We start from the raw sequence: 22,282 nt of genomic DNA on the forward strand, positions 1-22,282 counted from the left end.
ACAGAATACAGTAAATCACGCCTGATTTTAACAAGGTAATAAAATTTAAGAAGAACAGACAAATAAGTACAGCTAAGGTATTTTTAACATTAGGTATATGGAAAGTTCCCTTTAGAAAGGAATTACGACCTTAAAGGGCAATTTATGAGATGATGGATAGTTTTGCACAAAGTTTCTCGTCATAGTCGTCATGATGAACATTTTAGGTATATGGTCTATGGGGGTGTAAGTTTTCGTGTTCTCATAAGTTCATGGGTATTTTGGGATCTATACGTGGATTTAAAAATAGTTTACATATAGTATTAGACAGCAACGTAGGAAGTTCAATCTGTATCAGAGAATATATTGTCCGGTACGTGTGTAGAAGATTGTAATCTACTATGTGACCAAGAGTATCACACTATCATTAAACTTTGTATGTATATCACAATGGAACCCAAGCCTTATCTATTCCAAAGTTAAGCTATAAAGTTAGGTAGTAAATTAATTTTATTCAAATTAGTAGAAGGTTATGTGCAATATTACTACGCTACAGAGAAGTGACATTCCATACTCACAAATAAATTTGTAGCCAGTATTATATAGTTAATAAACCTATTTTAATTAATTGTGCTAGTGACAGAGTGTGTAGTACGGAAATTCCCTAAAAAGCCATTTATTTCCAAGCATAGGTACCAATAGAAAGGAATTTTATTGTATAACTACAGCTTCTTTTAATTAGGTACCTAATAACTGTGTGTATGATCTAATACATAAAATATTAATTTAATATCAGCATGCTCAGTGTGACTAAATACTATGTTCTCTTTAAATAACGTACAAAACCCCGTAACATGATGGAAATATCCCCAATAAAGTTTACTACAGAAATTAAAAAACGGCGCATGCATTTTTATGATCATTTAATTTGTATAAAATACAAATATTTCTGTTTTCAAGTAAAATCTAAAAGTTTACATCAAACCCTTCAAATTGTTTGAAAATCAAATAAATAATTCATTTTATGTTTGAAGATAAGGTTTGTTTAGTTTGTCATTAATAGCCTACGTATATGGACTTGAGGAAAATATATTAAAAAGGAAAATAAGTTCTTCGAGAAGCAATGCTCAATGTTGCATTCTTCAATGACTTGAGTATCTTATAATGACTTATTTTCTCAATTAGGAGCCCTTTAGAAATATTTCCAAGAAATATGATGAGTTACTTGCTGAAAGAACTTCCATGAATAGATACTGCAGACCTTAAACATTCTAAAATGAAACAACGTATTCCAAGAAAAATGCAAATTAATTCTTTGCAAATTATTTATATTTTTTACTATTGCGATCTTTGAGACTTTTTAAATTAATCCGTAGTCAATGAGATTAATTATATGGGCAACAATTACCCACACTATTACTTTTAGGAATAAACTATGTTTAATACTTGATAAAACTGCATTACAAGTAGCAAAAGTACTTTGGTTATAACGGGATATAATGTTGAACTAGATTCCATCCAATGGGCTATAGTCTTTAGATATATAAAATAAAGTTTGATGCTACAGAAGAAAAGATTTTTTGAAAAATATTTGCAATGCTATAATAGTTTAATTTTAATTCATTAAGGGTTAACATTTTAACATGATTTTTAAAAATTAAAATCAAATGACGCTTCCAGATAAATATAATATATTGAGGTTCCAATATTTCCTAATTTTAAATAAATACAAAATTCATTTACAAAACCGTCTAAAATTCTCACAAGAGTTTGTTTTCATTTCACCGATATAACAGCGCATGGAACAGTAAACCAGATATTGAAGATAGATGGTTTATACAATAAATATTTATAGTCCCGTCACAGCTGATAGCATTGCAAGTCCAGGTTGTGTATGGCGTCATGTGATCTGTACGTGTAGCGTATGTTACAATGTATTACGTTTTATACATGTGTGAAATGTATACTCACGCTGAACATGATATAACATATGGGTTGGATTAAATATCATATTAAGTACGGTATCGCATTGTTATCAGGGCAGTAGTTAGTAAAATAATGTAAACAGACGTTTGGATATTAGATTACATTTAAACGCCAATACACTAGGGTGGGTATTTTTGGGTGAAAGACGAGTATTGACTGAACGGGGTGAGTTTTGACTTTATTATGATAACATTTTTTTGTCAGGACTTTTTATCAAAAGCAACACATACCGGTAATGACAAATGGGTCGAGTTTTGTGTTACTTAAATTTCTCAGGATCGAACCGGCAATCACATAACTGAGGTAGTACTCGTACTATTATACAATGTATTCTATGTTACGATGTCTACGTTACTCAGCTTCCCAGAAATTGCCAAGTTTGTTCTTGTACTCTCAATATTTATTAAAATACCATTCTTGGTATCCAGGCCTGCCGTAACGGAAGCCCTTACCATTGACTATATAGTCAATGCCCTTACTCTCCATGATGTTGATTAGGCCTATACCAATAACCTGTCCACCCCACACCAAGTTACTTTTTAAACCAATCTATTTACGCAAATGTAATTCTTTTCAATACATCTAAACCCAAAATGGAGAAATGCTGATTGAATGTTATTATTGGAAATAATAATAAATAATAGAGAACTAACAAGGAAAAATGGAAAGGTAGACGCAAATAAATAATGTAAGGGTAGGTGGAAAAGATTGTATTAACATTTCTTTTGAAATGTTAAAATTTTCTTCGACAGGATAAAACATCTTACTTTATGAATGTCAAATCAGATTAGGGACTATGTTGAGCATGCAATGTTGATGATTCAAAAAGAAAATGGCGTACGGAATGTTTTACTTCAAGGTAAGCTACATAATAAGTTGTTGGTACTGAGTGACAGCTCAACATGACGGGTCACGTTGATGTTGAATAAAACCACGTGACTATCAGTGGAACAGGCGAAGGTAAGAAATACTTATTTGAAAAGGAAATCACAAAGAAACTGAATACAATGTCAATAAATGTCATTACAGCAATGTAGGCCTTTTATGGTTGATATACACTCATATACAACCTACAAGCCCCAAGTATTATTTTTTTTATAATAAGTTCTATTACATTATTACTGTTAAAGTGGACGACTACAATGGTCACAGATAAACTGAAACAAATACAGTACAAATAATAATTAATAATCATTTACTATCTCCAATGAGTTTCATGTTCGATGAATTACGTTAGTAGCAGCTACCCATTCTTTTTGGTCCCAAACTAGATTTCCCTAAATTTCTCTAGGGCTTATTTCGTTCTAGTAGATATAATATAGCAATATGACCCCACTTTCGGCGTTTTTGGGCCCAGAACTTTTAAATTTTTTTGGCGAAAAAACACCCAAAATAGGTATAATATGATGGTTTTACCCTATTTTTGACGTTTTAGAGGCTATATGGGGGCATTTTTTTGGTTAAAAAATGTTATTAATACTGAAAAACATGTCTGGAAATGAAGAGCTTTTTTTGACCACTTTTTTAAAGACCCGGCTCTTGGCACGTGAACTCGGGTGCGCTCCCGACCCATAGGCACACTTCTGATCCCCAGCGATGACAAACTAAAAGTCTTACGAAAAAATGTTTGAAACAAAAATTGAGGAACATCTAATCATCTATACTTCTTCCACTGAAAGTTTTTCTCTGATTGAAAAATAAAAAAAATCCTTGCTTACTCACTTTTTCATGTTTACTCAAAGTAACCTTTTTATATTTTCCTTAATTAATAATTACACACTGGCACAAATTAAATTATATTTATATTGTATTAAACAGTAGTTCATGTAGTATTTTAATATATAAATTTCATGCTATAAATATTTTTATTAGAAGCTAGACCAATGTGTAAGTGATAGGAGGCGCATCACTTTGAACATCATCACGCACCCGACACTGCCGTGCTGGCAACACCTGGAGTTTGAAACCATTGCTATTGCTGAAATTATATTATAACACATTTACATACAAAAGAAACTGGTAAATGGTTTTAAATTTTTAAACTTTTTTATGCTGTATTATTATGTAGAAGGCCATGTAGTATGTAGGCTGGAATTTTAGCCGTTTTGTTGTATATCAAGCCTTTTTGAGATATAAATATTTTTAAACAATAAAGCAGACCTTTATTCACTAATGCTGATATTATATTACAATGCATTGGCATACAAATGAAAACGGTTTGATTTATTTGTACTCATATAAAATAATATAATTCTTTTGAGTTATAGGGATGTCTGGTGATTAAATCACAAATTAAGATCATTTATAATGGACTTTTAAAATAATGGAATTAAGTATAGACTTATAACATTTTCATGATAACTGTTTGATTTATTTGTACTCATTTAAAATAATGTTAAAATAGTATTTGATTTTTATGTTGTATTATTGTTTTTTATCAAAAGTTGAAACCAATGTAGTGTGCCTAAATGTTTATTTACTGTTTTCTGTATCTCAAGCTAATAGATAGAATAGAACAAAGAGGTGTTTTTGGTGTTTTACCTATGAGAATAACATGGGGAGATTTTAAGCCACTTTTTAAAAATCGTGCTTACTCTCTATACATTTCTATGCAAATGTCCATCTCCAAAAATATTTCCAATCCCCATTAATTTTTGTATCATGTGAGTTTTGCACCAGTTGGTTTGAAATATTTATAAATATAACGTGTTGCTGGAATCGCCTTAAATGGCAAGAAACATGTAGTCTTGGGACCTCTGGTAAAATATTGGAGTTTTCCTAGTTTGGACTAAATATTTTTGAAAATTGAAAAAAAAATATGTTTTTTACTCAACTATTTTAGCATCTTGAAACATGTATTACCGAAGAATCAGGCAAATATTTCGTGCCGAAATTATATTTTACCTTACGTGAGAACGTGGAATCATTATTTAAACTCAGTCCTGCTCCACAGTATAATTGCAGGCTTGCTTCTCGTCCTAAGTGGTGAATTGTGTACAGTTTATGTGTGGTGCAAAGACTGGTTTCTCTTTTTAGTTGTGACCAGCTCATTCCTAAGATGCTAGATGGTATCCACTTTGCCTCTGAACATAAGCAAATTGTAATCTTCAGTTTAGGACTTAAAGTTAATGTCGGATGTGATGCCTCTTTGATCAGAAGTTTGGGTTGTGATTAGCTCAACCCCTATCACCAATATCAGCATAAATCCATTGAACTATTATGTGTTATTGTACTTTGTGCTGATTAATATGTGTTTGGTAAATTAGCATGGCACAACACACAATCCCACATCTTGCTAATTGTAGTTGGTAGTTTAGGTGGTCAAAGTAGAAGTAGGGAGCATTGACTTTCTACAATCATGATGAGATAACCAGCCAGAGCCTCAGACTGCAATAAAAAATAGATGAAAATGCAAACTCTAAAGGCCCTGACCGTGTTTCATACTTCCAGGCTGGAACAACCTTTACTCGGAATATTGTATATAAATTGTTTGTATACATAAGACTCTTGTAGTGAATGTACTCTTCGATGAAAAGACAAAATAAAGATGAAAAACTACTTTATGCAAAGAAGAGAAAGTGATTGTGAAGGGTAGCTATAAACAATCGTATTTTAGTGAGCAATGAAAGTTGCTATAATTATTGGGATTGTTTTGGATAAGTTTATAGATATGCATTGTGTTTACAGGAATTAATCATAGTGGGGATGCCATTTACATCGAGACATATTGATTTTGTTAAAGTGATAAAATGAAGACCATGATAGTGGTGGATAAAGATTTTAATTGTTGAGCAATCGATGTGAGAAGGAGTTTCTTGTTAAACAATAACCTGGAAAACCAATACAACATAATGCATTGTCATCCCTCATTGGTATTGTACCTTACAAGCTCTTTTGTTCTTTACTCATTTTCAAAAACATATAAATTACAAAATAAGCCATTTGTTGTTTATTTTACTGTTATGTATTGTAAGTTTATATATTGAAATAAATGGTTAAATAAATGTAAGTTGAAAAATGAGCCTTATTTTGTCACTAGTTTATTTACATTGATTTGAATCACATTTTTGAACTAACAGATGATTAAATTATTAATTGCATAACATTTGAAACATAGAGATACAACATTTATATTATTAACTGGAAACTATAGATCTATATTATTGTATGAACATAATTTCTGTATTTCATATATGTAAAAGCAATGAGACCATGCTAAATTACAGAATTCAATAACAAAGGAAGTTGATATTGTGCTATATACCTGAGGGTGTAAATATAGAGGTGGGTATTTCCATAGAGACCTAATGATGAATCAGAATGTGAAAGTTCTATGGTAGAAATATCAAGAAAGCAAGAGTGATCATCAGAGGTAACATGGTCATTAGGGAATTCATAGAGAGGGGTCAGTCAGGTTGAACTAGTATATTGCAATGATTCATCCAATATAGAAACAATAGTTACAAATAACCAGAACCAATCACTGAATATTGTAGTTAGTCTTCCTATCCTACTGTTAAAATATGAAACTCATTTTTACATGAGTTAGTGAGTTCATGCCCGGCAACATGAGTGTAATAATGGTTCCAAATGTATTTATCTTATTTTATGGTAGATTTCATTGTGTATGCTTACTCTATGGTAAAACTCTTTGAGATCATTTAATATTTAACACACTTAGAGATTAGTGAATAAATCATCAAAGTGTGATATAAATATGCTGGGTGAAACGTATTAAAACTTGCTATTATGTGTTATTGTACTTTGTGTTGATTAATATGTGTTTGGTAAATTAGCATGGCACAACACACAATCCCACATATTGCTAATCGTAGTTGGTAGTTTAGGTGGTCAAAGTAGAAGTAGGGAGCATTGACTTTCTACAATCATTATCAATTAATTTTATCAATTAAAGGATTGTCAAATGTCTCGGTTTTGCTAACTATGACCTGGTGTCCCGAAAAGGGCTCTTAAGACCATAAGATGACTATACATAAAGTTTGGACTATTGAATGTGATGTGAATTTATGCATACTTCATCATACAAATGTTACACTATAGTATTTTTACAAGTTCTGACTGTGACTGTGATGTGAATTTGTGTGTATTTCATCACATAAATTTCACACTATTTTCACACATTTCACACCACTATTATGATGTTTTGTGCCTGCATGGGTGTGTTGAGCCATGGATATCATAAACCACAAAGCTATAAGGACGTATGCTAGAACTGATCTAACCTCTGCCAAACCCTGAATACGAGCCTGGAGGCACAGACTTCGGACCAAGGATCAATTGTAAATAGACAAACCTGCATGATAGGACATAGAACACTGAAAAATGCAAATGTTAGAAACTTAAGTCTTTTACTTATTTAGTCTTACCATCCTCTGTTTTGGAGGAAACTGCCTTACAACCAACATGATGAAGATTGTATTAATACTCATGATCTTGGTCATTATAAAATTGATCAAACATAAATCTGTATTTGCCATTATTCATAGACCTTTCCTTGTCTATTATGAAAAAGCCATCAAACACTGGTGGTAAAGACTTCTATATTGATTAAAAGTCATTATTAATATGATTGTTAAATATAAGGTTTTAAATTTATATTGCCTTGTTTGGATAATATTAGAAAATGTACGTTATCGCATAAATGTTTGTGTACTTTCTAAGTAAAAGCAGTTAATATTTTTATGTTGACCCATTGAGAGAAATTGTATACTATTTGTACTATAAAAGGTCTATTCATGCATATCAGTCCAGTAAAAGTTCTGTTATAATCCAGTCATAGGTCAGTCTCAATTGCATCCATAGTTTCTCAGTCAACCTGTCAGTCATTTGGTTACAGTCTGTTTTTTAACTCTTCATTAACCGATGTTATATAACATTTTTTATTTGAAACACAATATTCTATAAAATTTTCATTGGCCAGTTTTTGTTGATTGTTATAAACTGTACTTGATATACAAACACATACGTTGTCATCAGTCAGGCGTCCAAACAATTAAAAAATATCGTTGAGAAGAAATCGGTTGTTGTATTTAACAACATAAAGGTCGATTCACAAACGGTATGTAATAGTTTAATCACGTCACAGTGTATACAGCAACTGACTGTGACTGTGATGTGAATTTGATTAGTTGTGTGTAATGTGTGAAAATAGTGTGAAATTTTTTAAATTGCTTCCAGTTTATATGTTGTCATTAAGCAAGCGTTTAAAAATCCAACAATATCGTTGAAAAGAAACCAGCTGTTTTATTTGACGACATAAAAATCAATTCACACATAACACGTCACAGTTCAATCACATCAGTTACGACACAGTGTATACACCAACTGACTGTGACTGTGATGTGAATTTGTGTGTACTTCGTCACACAAATTTTACACAAATTTCACATATATTTTCACACATTTCACACAACTATTATGATATTTGAGTGAAATGTGTGAAAATATATGTGAAATTTGTGTAAAATTTGTGTGACGAAGTACACACAAATTCACATCACAGTCACAGTCAGTTGGTGTATACACTGTGTCGTAACTGATGTGATTGAACTGTGACGTGTTATGTGTGAATTGATTTTTATGTCGTCAAATAAAACAGCTGGTTTCTTTTCAACGATATTGTTGGATTTTTAAACGCTTGCTTAATGACAACATATAAACTGGAAGCAATTTAAAAAATTTCACACTATTTTCACACATTACACACAACTAATCAAATTCACATCACAGTCACAGTCAGTTGCTGTATACACTGTGACGTGATTAAACTATTACATACCGTTTGTGAATCGACCTTTATGTTGTTAAATACAACAACCGATTTCTTCTCAACGATATTTTTTAATTGTTTGGACGCCTGACTGATGACAACGTATGTGTTTGTATATCAAGTACAGTTTATAACAATCAACAAAAACTGGCCAATGAAAATTTTATAGAATATTGTGTTTCAAATAAAAAATGTTATATAACATCGGTTAATGAAGAGTTAAAAAACAGACTGTAACCAAATGACTGACAGGTTGACTGAGAAACTATGGATGCAATTGAGACTGACCTATGACTGGATTATAACAGAACTTTTACTGGACTGATATGCATGAATAGACCTTTTATAGTACAAATAGTATACAATTTCTCTCAATGGGTCAACATAAAAATATTAACTGCTTTTACTTAGAAAGTACACAAACATTTATGCGATAACGTACATTTTCTAATATTATCCAAACAAGGCAATATAAATTTAAAACCTTATATTTAACAATCATATTAATAATGACTTTTAATCAATATAGAAGTCTTTACCACCAGTGTTTGATGGCTTTTTCATAATAGACAAGGAAAGGTCTATGAATAATGGCAAATACAGATTTATGTTTGATCAATTTTATAATGACCAAGATCATGAGTATTAATACAATCTTCATCATGTTGGTTGTAAGGCAGTTTCCTCCAAAACAGAGGATGGTAAGACTAAATAAGTAAAAGACTTAAGTTTCTAACATTTGCATTTTTCAGTGTTCTATGTCCTATCATGCAGGTTTGTCTATTTACAATTGATCCTTGGTCCGAAGTCTGTGCCTCCAGGCTCGTATTCAGGGTTTGGCAGAGGTTAGATCAGTTCTAGCATACGTCCTTATAGCTTTGTGGTTTATGATATCCATGGCTCAACACACCCATGCAGGCACAAAACATCATAATAGTGGTGTGAAATGTGTGAAAATAGTGTGAAATTTATGTGATGAAATACACACAAATTCACATCACAGTCACAGTCAGAACTTGTAAAAATACTATAGTGTAACATTTGTATGATGAAGTATGCATAAATTCACATCACATTCAATAGTCCAAACTTTATGTATAGTCATCTTATGGTCTTAAGAGCCCTTTTCGGGACACCAGGTCATAGTTAGCAAAACCGAGACATTTGACAATCCTTTAATTGATAAAATTAATTGATAATGATTGTAGAAAGTCAATGCTCCCTACTTCTACTTTGACCACCTAAACTACCAACTACGATTAGCAATATGTGGGATTGTGTGTTGTGCCATGCTAATTTACCAAACACATATTAATCAACACAAAGTACAATAACACATAATAGCAAGTTTTAATACGTTTCACCCAGCATATTTATATCACACTTTGATGATTTATTCACTAATCTCTAAGTGTGTTAAATATTAAATGATCTCAAAGAGTTTTACCATAGAGTAAGCATACACAATGAAATCTACCATAAAATAAGATAAATACATTTGGAACCATTATTACACTCATGTTGCCGGGCATGAACTCACTAACTCATGTAAAAATGAGTTTCATATTTTAACAGTAGGATAGGAAGACTAACTACAATATTCAGTGATTGGTTCTGGTTATTTGTAACTATTGTTTCTATATTGGATGAATCATTGCAATATACTAGTTCAACCTGACTGACCCCTCTCTATGAATTCCCTAATGACCATGTTACCTCTGATGATCACTCTTGCTTTCTTGATATTTCTACCATAGAACTTTCACATTCTGATTCATCATTAGGTCTCTATGGAAATACCCACCTCTATATTTACACCCTCAGGTATATAGCACAATATCAACTTCCTTTGTTATTGAATTCTGTAATTTAGCATGGTCTCATTGCTTTTACATATATGAAATACAGAAATTATGTTCATACAATAATATAGATCTATAGTTTCCAGTTAATAATATAAATGTTGTATCTCTATGTTTCAAATGTTATGCAATTAATAATTTAATCATCTGTTAGTTCAAAAATGTGATTCAAATCAATGTAAATAAACTAGTGACAAAATAAGGCTCATTTTTCAACTTACATTTATTTAACCATTTATTTCAATATATAAACTTACAATACATAACAGTAAAATAAACAACAAATGGCTTATTTTGTAATTTATATGTTTTTGAAAATGAGTAAAGAACAAAAGAGCTTGTAAGGTACAATACCAATGAGGGATGACAATGCATTATGTTGTATTGGTTTTCCAGGTTATTGTTTAACAAGAAACTCCTTCTCACATCGATTGCTCAACAATTAAAATCTTTATCCACCACTATCATGGTCTTCATTTTATCACTTTAACAAAATCAATATGTCTCGATGTAAATGGCATCCCCACTATGATTAATTCCTGTAAACACAATGCATATCTATAAACTTATCCAAAACAATCCCAATAATTATAGCAACTTTCATTGCTCACTAAAATACGATTGTTTATAGCTACCCTTCACAATCACTTTCTCTTCTTTGCATAAAGTAGTTTTTCATCTTTATTTTGTCTTTTCATCGAAGAGTACATTCACTACAAGAGTCTTATGTATACAAACAATTTATATACAATATTCCGAGTAAAGGTTGTTCCAGCCTGGAAGTATGAAACACGGTCAGGGCCTTTAGAGTTTGCATTTTCATCTATTTTTTATTGCAGTCTGAGGCTCTGGCTGGTTATCTCATCATGATTGTAGAAAGTCAATGCTCCCTACTTCTACTTTGACCACCTAAACTACCAACTACAATTAGCAAGATGTGGGATTGTGTGTTGTGCCATGCTAATTTACCAAACACATATTAATCAGCACAAAGTACAATAACACATAATAGTTCAATGGATTTATGCTGATATTGGTGATAGGGGTTGAGCTAATCACAACCCAAACTTCTGATCAAAGAGGCATCACATCCGACATTAACTTTAAGTCCTAAACTGAAGATTACAATTTGCTTATGTTCAGAGGCAAAGTGGATACCATCTAGCATCTTAGGAATGAGCTGGTCACAACTAAAAAGAGAAACCAGTCTTTGCACCACACATAAACTGTACACAATTCACCACTTAGGACGAGAAGCAAGCCTGCAATTATACTGTGGAGCAGGACTGAGTTTAAATAATGATTCCACGTTCTCACGTAAGGTAAAATATAATTTCGGCACGAAATATTTGCCTGATTCTTCGGTAATACATGTTTCAAGATGCTAAAATAGTTGAGTAAAAAACATATTTTTTTTCAATTTTCAAAAATATTTAGTCCAAACTAGGAAAACTCCAATATTTTACCAGAGGTCCCAAGACTACATGTTTCTTGCCATTTAAGGCGATTCCAGCAACACGTTATATTTATAAATATTTCAAACCAACTGGTGCAAAACTCACATGATACAAAAATTAATGGGGATTGGAAATATTTTTGGAGATGGACATTTGCATAGAAATGTATAGAGAGTAAGCACGATTTTTAAAAAGTGGCTTAAAATCTCCCCATGTTATTCTCATAGGTAAAACACCAAAAACACCTCTTTGTTCTATTCTATCTATTAGCTTGAGATACAGAAAACAGTAAATAAACATTTAGGCACACTACATTGGTTTCAACTTTTGATAAAAAACAATAATACAACATAAAAATCAAATACTATTTTAACATTATTTTAAATGAGTACAAATAAATCAAACAGTTATCATGAAAATGTTATAAGTCTATACTTAATTCCATTATTTTAAAAGTCCATTATAAATGATCTTAATTTGTGATTTAATCACCAGACATCCCTATAACTCAAAAGAATTATATTATTTTATATGAGTACAAATAAATCAAACCGTTTTCATTTGTATGCCAATGCATTGTAATATAATATCAGCATTAGTGAATAAAGGTCTGCTTTATTGTTTAAAAATATTTATATCTCAAAAAGGCTTGATATACAACAAAACGGCTAAAATTCCAGCCTACATACTACATGGCCTTCTACATAATAATACAGCATAAAAAAGTTTAAAAATTTAAAACCATTTACCAGTTTCTTTTGTATGTAAATGTGTTATAATATAATTTCAGCAATAGCAATGGTTTCAAACTCCAGGTGTTGCCAGCACGGCAGTGTCGGGTGCGTGATGATGTTCAAAGTGATGCGCCTCCTATCACTTACACATTGGTCTAGCTTCTAATAAAAATATTTATAGCATGAAATTTATATATTAAAATACTACATGAACTACTGTTTAATACAATATAAATATAATTTAATTTGTGCCAGTGTGTAATTATTAATTAAGGAAAATATAAAAAGGTTACTTTGAGTAAACATGAAAAAGTGAGTAAGCAAGGATTTTTTTTATTTTTCAATCAGAGAAAAACTTTCAGTGGAAGAAGTATAGATGATTAGATGTTCCTCAATTTTTGTTTCAAACATTTTTTCGTAAGACTTTTAGTTTGTCATCGCTGGGGATCAGAAGTGTGCCTATGGGTCGGGAGCGCACCCGAGTTCACGTGCCAAGAGCCGGGTCTTTAAAAAAGTGGTCAAAAAAAGCTCTTCATTTCCAGACATGTTTTTCAGTATTAATAACATTTTTTAACCAAAAAAATGCCCCCATATAGCCTCTAAAACGTCAAAAATAGGGTAAAACCATCATATTATACCTATTTTGGGTGTTTTTTCGCCAAAAAAATTTAAAAGTTCTGGGCCCAAAAACGCCGAAAGTGGGGTCATATTGCTATATTATATCTACTCGTTCTGATTCTGAATAAAGTACGTAGAAATGAATTAAAGAAATTGGATTAAGTTAGTCTACCCTAGACCACTCTGATTCTGACCCCCTCATATATTATTCACAACATATTTTATTATGCCTGTTTTCAGTCACGCATCCGGTGGATTAAGCAAATAAGACCCGAAATAATAATTAATATAATAATCAATAAAATTTCTGTGCTTTTCTGTCTCGGTTAAAACAGCCTGATCTAACTAGATGCTGATTATACCTTTGTAATGATATTGAATAAATACCCTTCAACAACATAAAATAGACTGGCTAATGAAAAAGTTATGCCTCATAGATATAATTCCAGAAATACTAACTTGTAACAGCTGAATTGGAGAAATCTATAAAAAAAGAAAATTGAATAAAAGATAAGTAAAAGTAAAAGGTATAAGGTAAAAGGTATAAGTTAAAGGTAACTAGTTAAAGTCACTTGTGGCTTAGCCATAATAGTTACAATAAAGCCCGCATTTCCATAGAGATCAGAACTCGATTCTACCCTTTGACAAGCTATGCATATTGATAAGGGTCCGGTCAGCTTAAAAACTTTAAACTTATATCACTTCAGCCAATAGAAATGTATCAATAGAAATAAATATATCTGAAAAAAATGTAACTGACGTATCAATACACATACTTATAATTATGCTTAAATTACTTTGTAAAAACAACGTTGTAATTAATCTTAAAACAATTTTACCAAGCTCCATTAAAGCTTTTATTTTCGCAATTTATTAAGTTATTTTTGTCAGTAGTTGTTAAAGATCGTATTTTTGCAAACAATATAACTAAAAAATTTCTATAGTCTACACGGTAATCACATATTCAATCCTAAATTATTCTTTCACATCGTTGACAAAGTGTTTTTTTAATTATAAAATCTAAGAAAAAAGTATGTTGAAACATTAAATATCAACATCAATATGTAGTAATAAAATTCAGTTTGTGTCACTACCTAGCTAACTTAAATATAAGGAACATTTCAATACCTAGAGTAATATTAGAAAACCACTTTAAAGGTATGGACCGATGCATTTTCCAAACCAAGAGCGGTCTTCAAGGTTTTAAAGCAAATATGGAAAATATAAGCCTACCACTTGGAACTACTTTAAGCAATATCTTCCTTGGTATCTTCTGAGATAGAGACCGCGCTAGTGCCAAAGAAAACAGCGTCGGTTTCGTCCTCAACGCTGCTTGCTGTTTTCTTTGGCCCTCTCGTACCTTTAATTTCGTCTTACATTGTTTACATTCTTACTGATATGTGTGATCCAGTTTCCTGGCCAATCGTAACGTCCTCTACGATATATATTTTAGCGAAAAAAGAAATGTAGTTTTCCCCTAACAATTATTTTTTTAAATCAATATTGTTTTTTAAGAGATGATAATATAGTAGTTTACGCAACGATTGCGTTAAGTGAAACACTTAGTGAAACACACTCGTAGAAGTTTTTAAGGCACTCGCCTTAATTTTCTACTCGTGTCGTAAAGACTATTAACGCGAGTTGCGTACACTACTTTACCTACGACCGTTTTTTAATTACTATCAATCTGGATTTAATTACTAACAATCACTACTGATAACTTTTTAGAGAGGTTATGTTTTCGTGTATTGTCATTGCCACTGAAAGTGATGCAACGACTTGTTGTATAATCAGCTGATTTCCCGTAATTACGTGTTTGTTAAACTTCGTTAAATATTACATTGCTAGCAGCATTCTTACCATAAATAATATCGTATCAGGTACAATTCGGCAAATATTTCATTTATTTTTGGACTTCCACCAACTTAATTAAGAATACGCGAGTATCAACATGAACAAGTCGGATCAACAATTAAATTGGTCTACTGATCAGCTGATCAGCTGATTAGTTGCCGTTCGAAGCATTACAATTTTAATTCTTTTCTCTCAATACTTGAACCTCATTGGTCCGTTACCTGTGTGGATATGAAAAAACTATGCGGATATGAAATGAAACTATGCGGATATGAAAGTAAACAGCTGTAAAGTGAAACTTTTCAATTCTAAGAACTGGACTGAAATGGCTACTTTAAAAAACGGTCGTAGGTAAATTGTTTTATTTATGCCTAGTTTACTCTTTAAACATGAAGTAGGTATACGAAATGTTTGAAGTAGTGTTCAATAATCTTGAACAGGAAACATTCAGTCATTTTTTTCGTAGTCAACTCGCCCCCATGCCTCTAATAGTATCACTCCAAAGTTAAAATGTGTACTAATTATCGTTTTTTGTAAGTTGGTACAGAAATATTTAGCAGAAACTGAATGCAAGTTTCAGTTAGTCATGTTTTTAACGCTGTTTTCATAATTATATGTTCGTAAAAGAATAGTTAACCGAACAATGTTTAAAAGAAATTGAGTATATCTTTAGATGGTTAAATATTTACTGAAACACAATGCAAAATTCCATTGTGAGCAAAGAAACTGCTAAATAGGTTGCTGCATTTACTATTTTTCACGACAGTTTTAATGGATAAAAAACAATAATGTAAACAAAACAAGCGAAAAGCTTTGTTTTAGGCACGTGTTCGTCGTAAACAGTTTACGATAAACTGCTAGATCCACTTAACCCATGGACTTGATGCCTCTTTAACTGCCTTAGAAGTTCACCTGCCATTTAAGCCACTCTGTTTTAGGTTAACTACAACACAAGTCAGTGTATATATTACGAACAATGAAAGGTACATAACATAATATTTAACATGTATATTTGTATAACATGTTTGTATGTTTTCCATAGCCATTCGTATCTGAAACTGAACATAAGCTTCCGCTGTTGTTAAAAGCTTCAAAACTATTATTTTATTGAATGTATCTCCTTTTTAAGATTTTTCATATTTGAAAGTGTAAACAAATTGCCAGGCATAAACCAAAATGTTTTTCAGCTATTCCCGCATTGTACACATTGTATTAAATTTACGATGAAAAAAATTAGTCAAACTACAACAACAATAGCAAGGTGAAGTCGATCTCACAACATAAAAAGCCGAATCAAAGTGGAATGTATATAATTTTCGAAATCACAAACTGAACAATGTAAAACGTATTTAACTAAAATATTCGGACTGGTATATCACTAACTCCAATGTAGGACTTTTAAAAAACAAATTCTTAATAATTAGCAATATTTGTGATAATCAGTTGTGGCTTACGTCATTCTTGCAATTACTGTTTCGTGATTACCAATTAGTAAATTTCCTTATTAAAAAGCTAATATGCTTTATAATTAGCTATACAATCTAACTTGTATGGTTTACACTTAGTTTTAATGTTTCAGATCCAAAACTAGCGAAAAATACTAATGAATACAATTCAGAGAAAAAATACTAAGCCCCAGAAACAGTAATGGGTATGCTGCCAATAATATTGATCTTTAAAATAAACTCTTTTGCGTTTTGTAGGCTAATTATTGTTTCTAAGTGATAGCAACAAAGTAAATACTAATCTTTGGCTGTAACATGTTACAGTACAAGCCAATAATGGAATTCCTTGATTAATGTGTTTAATAGCATAATGAAGTATTGTTTTCTCTTGATCTGCACAAAACTCAACTTTAAAATTGCGTTAAGTTGAGCTGAAAACATACTAGCCTAATGTGGTAAACAAATTGAATTTTTTTTTATTTAAACTTATTTATTGTTTTCAACCTCGCAATTTAAAATTACAACCTTTAAACTATAACCTTTAAGTAGCGTATTAATGGTAAAACTTAGAACCAAGCTAAAGGTACAAAATACACCGCTTACCAAGATTACTTATGTACTAAGCTATAAACTAGGTTTAGAACATAGCCCGTTTAATAAAGCTGGTAACATTTTGGAAAATATAGTATATTTGAGAAAAACTCATTAGGTCCTCTTTGTTAGACGAGTTTTGTAGGGATAGGTTTTTCTTAACTTAATCAATGAGTATTTCAATTCAAAACAAACGTATTTTGTCAATAAGGGAAAACATTATTTAAATAGCTGGAAACACATAATCCTTTGTTTAGCATTGATTTCTTAAAAAAAGGAAACATAGGTAAGATGAATAAACAAACTATTTTATAAAAAGTTCAATTTACTCAAGAGAATTTTCCTACCTTAGTTTAAAGATTATGGACCTGAAACACAAACACACTAACTCACAAACACTTAACGCACACAACACGAGCACTTAAAACACGACGCGACACGAACTACACAAACAGAACTTCCAACAATGCAACGGCGGCGACACTAGCGCTGTTGTCTGACAGCGGCCGTGGCGAGAACTAGAGGTCAGCTGATAACTTATCCGTCCGTTAATAGCTTGGTTCATCACAGCGTAGATTTATATGACGTTTCATGTGTTGAAACTTGACCTTGATATTTCTGAACGAAAGGAGCTTAACCAGAATATTATACAGGTTTTATCAGCTTATTGTAATGAAATGAAAAGTGTTTTTAATTTTTGTTAGGGCAGTTAGAATGATTTAAATTACACGCATTACGAATTTAGCCCATATTTGTGAATGCAATCCAAAACGTTTGGTGGATGTTATGTTGTGGTTAAAATATAGAACTGTGGTTTATCTCATAAATATTATAGTGACAACTAAGTAGCCGATTTACAAAATTATCAATGTCATGTATATTTAAGCATTATAATTTTCTTTTGGCTAAATGTTATGCTGCAATGATTACTATAACAGTTTTCTAAATTTCGCTTCTTGTTAAGTATTGGAAGTTTTGACCTTGCTTCGTGAATATGTCACTGAGCTAAAAAAACCCGTTATAAATTGTTATTTATTGTAGAACACCAGTGCCCCTGTTATTACAAAACATCACATTGATTCTATAGTCAACAGAATGCTATAAATAAACAAACTACTTCCGTGCTTGCTTGGATGATTTTAATATGGGATTGGTAACTAGTTGGGTATTGAAAACTTATAACATTGATCTTTATAAGGAATTTTTAACAGATAAAAACGTATTTTGACTAAAGATTTTTATATTATTGCTCAAAGATATTTTGGATCCCAATACTTCAAAATTATATAAAAACTCTATAAAATAAGATAGTCTAAACATTTTCTGTTCTTCATTCAAGCAGCTATTCTCTATTCTCGTCTGCCTACATACCTCTCCTGTCTTGTTGTCTAGGTAGCTACAATGGGCACATTCCCTCACCATTCTTGGCTCGGTAGCCCCAATAAACCAATCACCATTGGCAGACACTTTGCCTCAGAATGCACATGTAAAGAAACCGCACTGGTCAACACGATTTATATATAACCGTTGATTATAATAGTTGTTAACGCTATCGAATAAAAGAATATTGAATTTTCACGTTAAAAATGGTAGCTCTAAACATATAAAACACCCCCGACGCAGCAAACCTGCCGACTAAGCGAATTTCTATTTGTCTGTATTGATTATCAATTAAATCTATTTAAATAACATTAGGTTTAACGAGTACCTAGGTTTGCTGCTACAAGGAAACTAATAAAGTGTTGGTTTTAGTAAAATTTTAATCTCTTAGTATAAAATAAATAAATTTGCCAAGTTTAATCAAAATATACCCATAAACAAGCAAACTACATTTTACAGCAATACAAATATGGGAAACACCCAATGTTTACCCCCATAAAACGACCCGTAAAACCCCCATCCCCATGGTCTGATCATGCTGGTTCGCGAACTCATTCAAGTTTACCTTGCCTCACACCTTTAAACCAAATTTCATAAAAATCGGACAAAAATTACTCAAGTTATCGCGTTCACGGACACATATATAACTACAAAGCCCTTCGCAATGTAAACCCACATCAAACCCCCCTATATGCAACCACTGAAAAAGTGGTAAAGTTAACAGGTACATGGTCTATTGTGCTATTTTCAAGAATATTTTAATAGATAGAGTGTTATTGTAAAGAGTTATGTGGTAAAATGTCATCTATTAGCATTATCGAGATAAAATACTTAACAATTTAATGATAGTTCTTGGTCTAGCCAGAGCTTACAAATTATTAATGCTAGGAGAGAGCACTAGTCTCAGCTATTTTGAATATACAGATTTGTATTAAAATCGAGACCAAATAGCTTCAAACCCACCAAAACCCTTAAGAACAAATAAAAATATATACTTCTCTAGTTAAAATAAATCTTTATATCTAATTTATGTCAACACTGAGTCACAGAATACAGCAAGGGGGTTAAAATAAGAGTTTAGTATGATTTCAAATATGCAGCAAATATGACTGATTTATTCGTAGGCCTACGTTTTAACTTTTTATAAACAGGAATAATTCTTATAGATTACTAGATTGAAATTACACGAACTAGATTATACATGAAATGGAAACGTTTGGGTGGAATTATTTTGTTACTCAATTCGTTTCGAGTCAGTCTGTAAACAATAATATCTCAGATCTTGGGTAATTAAAATTACAACAAAAGTGGTGCATTATAATTGCATCTTTCTTTCGTAAATGTTCTTGAAGCAGATGAAAAGACTAAAGGAACGCACGCAAGTTACTTGGCAACCAAACAACACAAATAAGTAACTGTCCAATTGTTTCATTCAACAATTCGACGTCTAAAGTACGTCAAACATTTTAACAATCATTTAGATTACGTTAATGTATGTTTGCAAAATAAAACTTCGATTCTAAATCCTTGAAATGTTTGTATTTAACGAAAAGTATAAAATATACGATTCAGGAAGTGTCATATTCCTTTGAGTCTATAACTTCTTGACGGGTGAAAAGAGGTAACATTTGATACAATTGTTTGTGTTTTTTAACAACTACTAATGAAATCTGTGTTTATTGATGAATAAAGTTTCTTTTGACCATTTCAATTATAGTTTTTGTAGTTTGTCCAAGTGACTTTAGAAGATTTAAATGCAAATAAGTAAAAAATAGTTTAATCATATTTTATTTATCATAAAATCCATCTATTTGTTGTACTTTCACCATAAAAGTTTAACACAATTTTATTAATAATGGAACTTAAAGAGTTTATTTTAAAATGTTTGAACAATCAATAGCGCCTGAACAGTAGAACAAACTGTTTAAAAACTTAAACGCAACGAGTAAACAACCTTTAAATTGCAGGCGCTGAGAAAACTATAAAACTTACTTCGTAGCATTTTAATATTTTCGGTAGTTTTGAAAATAGCTTTCAATAGTATTCAACGTCGAAAACTTCAAATGTTCAGTTAAAATATTTTTGATTATTGATAAAAACATTATTAATTTATTCAAAGAAAACGGGTTTCGACATTTTGCTAGAGTATAGCAAAAGTTTTTAAAATTGAAGCATACAAATAAAATTATTCTATCCTTTATTGTTGTTTAATATAATTGAAAATGATTTATTAATAGTAAAAATACAAGCTATAAACTATTTTCATAGCTGGTAATGTGCTTCATTAATATTTTTAATTATTAAAACATTTTTTTTAGTTTTAAACTGAATTTCCATGAGTGACAAGATAAAAAGTTAACCAATACAAATTACTTTTTAGGTATTCTAAGAATGGTTATGCTTTGAAATACTTAATAATTTAATTTTTAATTTGTATAGTAATTTTTATATTGTGATTGCGATGTGGTTTATATTTAAAAATCTCTCTAGAACCACAAATAAATATTCTGTAAGGTTTTCATCCACTTGATATAAATATTTCTAGAGACGTGATACCCGAGCTAGCAAATACCTAAGGCAGCTTTCTCAAAGGAAAATTATTTTCGGAAAATTCCCAGACGTGGAATAAAGATCAAAAGGAATACCATAATCAAAGATGTCCGAAATATTGACCGAGAGTTGTCGTCCTATATCGAGTCTTGAAATGATCAAAACCTTATTATTGTATTTTTGTCAAACAGCAATTTTTACCTAAATATATCGTGTATTAATATGTTATGTAGATATATTTACATTTATATTTCGATTTAACAATAATCTTTTCAGTATTGTAATTTACATGTAGTGTCGTAATTTATGAACATAAAAGTTTAAACAATTGCAAACATTTTAAATAATATTGTACAAGAAGTATTTAAATTAAAAACATGTAATACAAATAATTTGTCAGTTTTCGTATTTCATAATAATAAGTGGTATGCAATGCGTTCACAGGGAATTTAATAGTTTTTAGGTTGTTCTTAAGCTTGTACAAATACCATAGGCTCTATGGCATAGAGTATAGGACAAATAAGATTGGTTTAAAGGTACTTTTTTTATTCTTTAGGTACCTGCAAATATATCTATATTATTAATTCCATAAGCAGAAATCAAAATTATGAGAGTTTGACAGCTCACAGGATGGTGGGAGAGTGTATTCTGTATTCTGTGTGAATCAACTTTATTACTGTCTTGGTCACAGGGGGTCGGAAAAAATAGTATATTATCTCCAAATCTACCAGAAAATGAGAATTAACGAAAAATGTCTCCCATTTAAAATGCATTGTGATCGAAAAAAGTCAGATTTTTGTACATTTTATATGTGATTACCACGTAATATTATCATTTTTTCCTAATTTTAATTCTGTTGATGGAGTGCATGAAAGTTAGTTACTAATCTACAAAATTAAATATATTCTGTTTTACTAAAGAGGTCTAAAAATTACTAACTTAAAATTGTCAGAGCAGCTGCAAGCTGCATGAAAAATCATTTAATTCTTAGTTTGTTTAAATATAACAATAATTTGTAGGGACTCATGTCTCTACT

The 22,282-nt window shown here is 31.1% G+C and overlaps 1 protein-coding gene across 4 annotated transcripts in view; it reads right to left on the reverse strand.

Annotated features, from left to right (window-relative positions):
• The window catches only part of LOC128987958 (CUGBP Elav-like family member 1), a 696,992-nt gene extending 679,217 nt beyond the window's left edge, over nucleotides 1–17,775 (reverse strand). For all 4 annotated transcript variants that reach the window (XM_054409105.1, XM_054409104.1, XM_054409093.1 and 1 more), the window contains exon 1: nucleotides 17,664–17,775. The gene's annotated coding sequence lies outside the window, so the exon portion shown is untranslated. The remainder of the gene's footprint in view (nucleotides 1–17,663) is intronic.
• Between the last annotated feature and the right edge of the window lie 4,507 nt (nucleotides 17,776–22,282).

Source organism: Macrosteles quadrilineatus, unplaced genomic scaffold, assembly GCF_028750875.1.
Source record: "Macrosteles quadrilineatus isolate MER2022 unplaced genomic scaffold, UCM_ALF_1.0 Scaffold_2__2_contigs__length_208266976, whole genome shotgun sequence".
Classification (NCBI taxonomy): Eukaryota; Metazoa; Arthropoda; class Insecta; order Hemiptera; family Cicadellidae; genus Macrosteles; species Macrosteles quadrilineatus.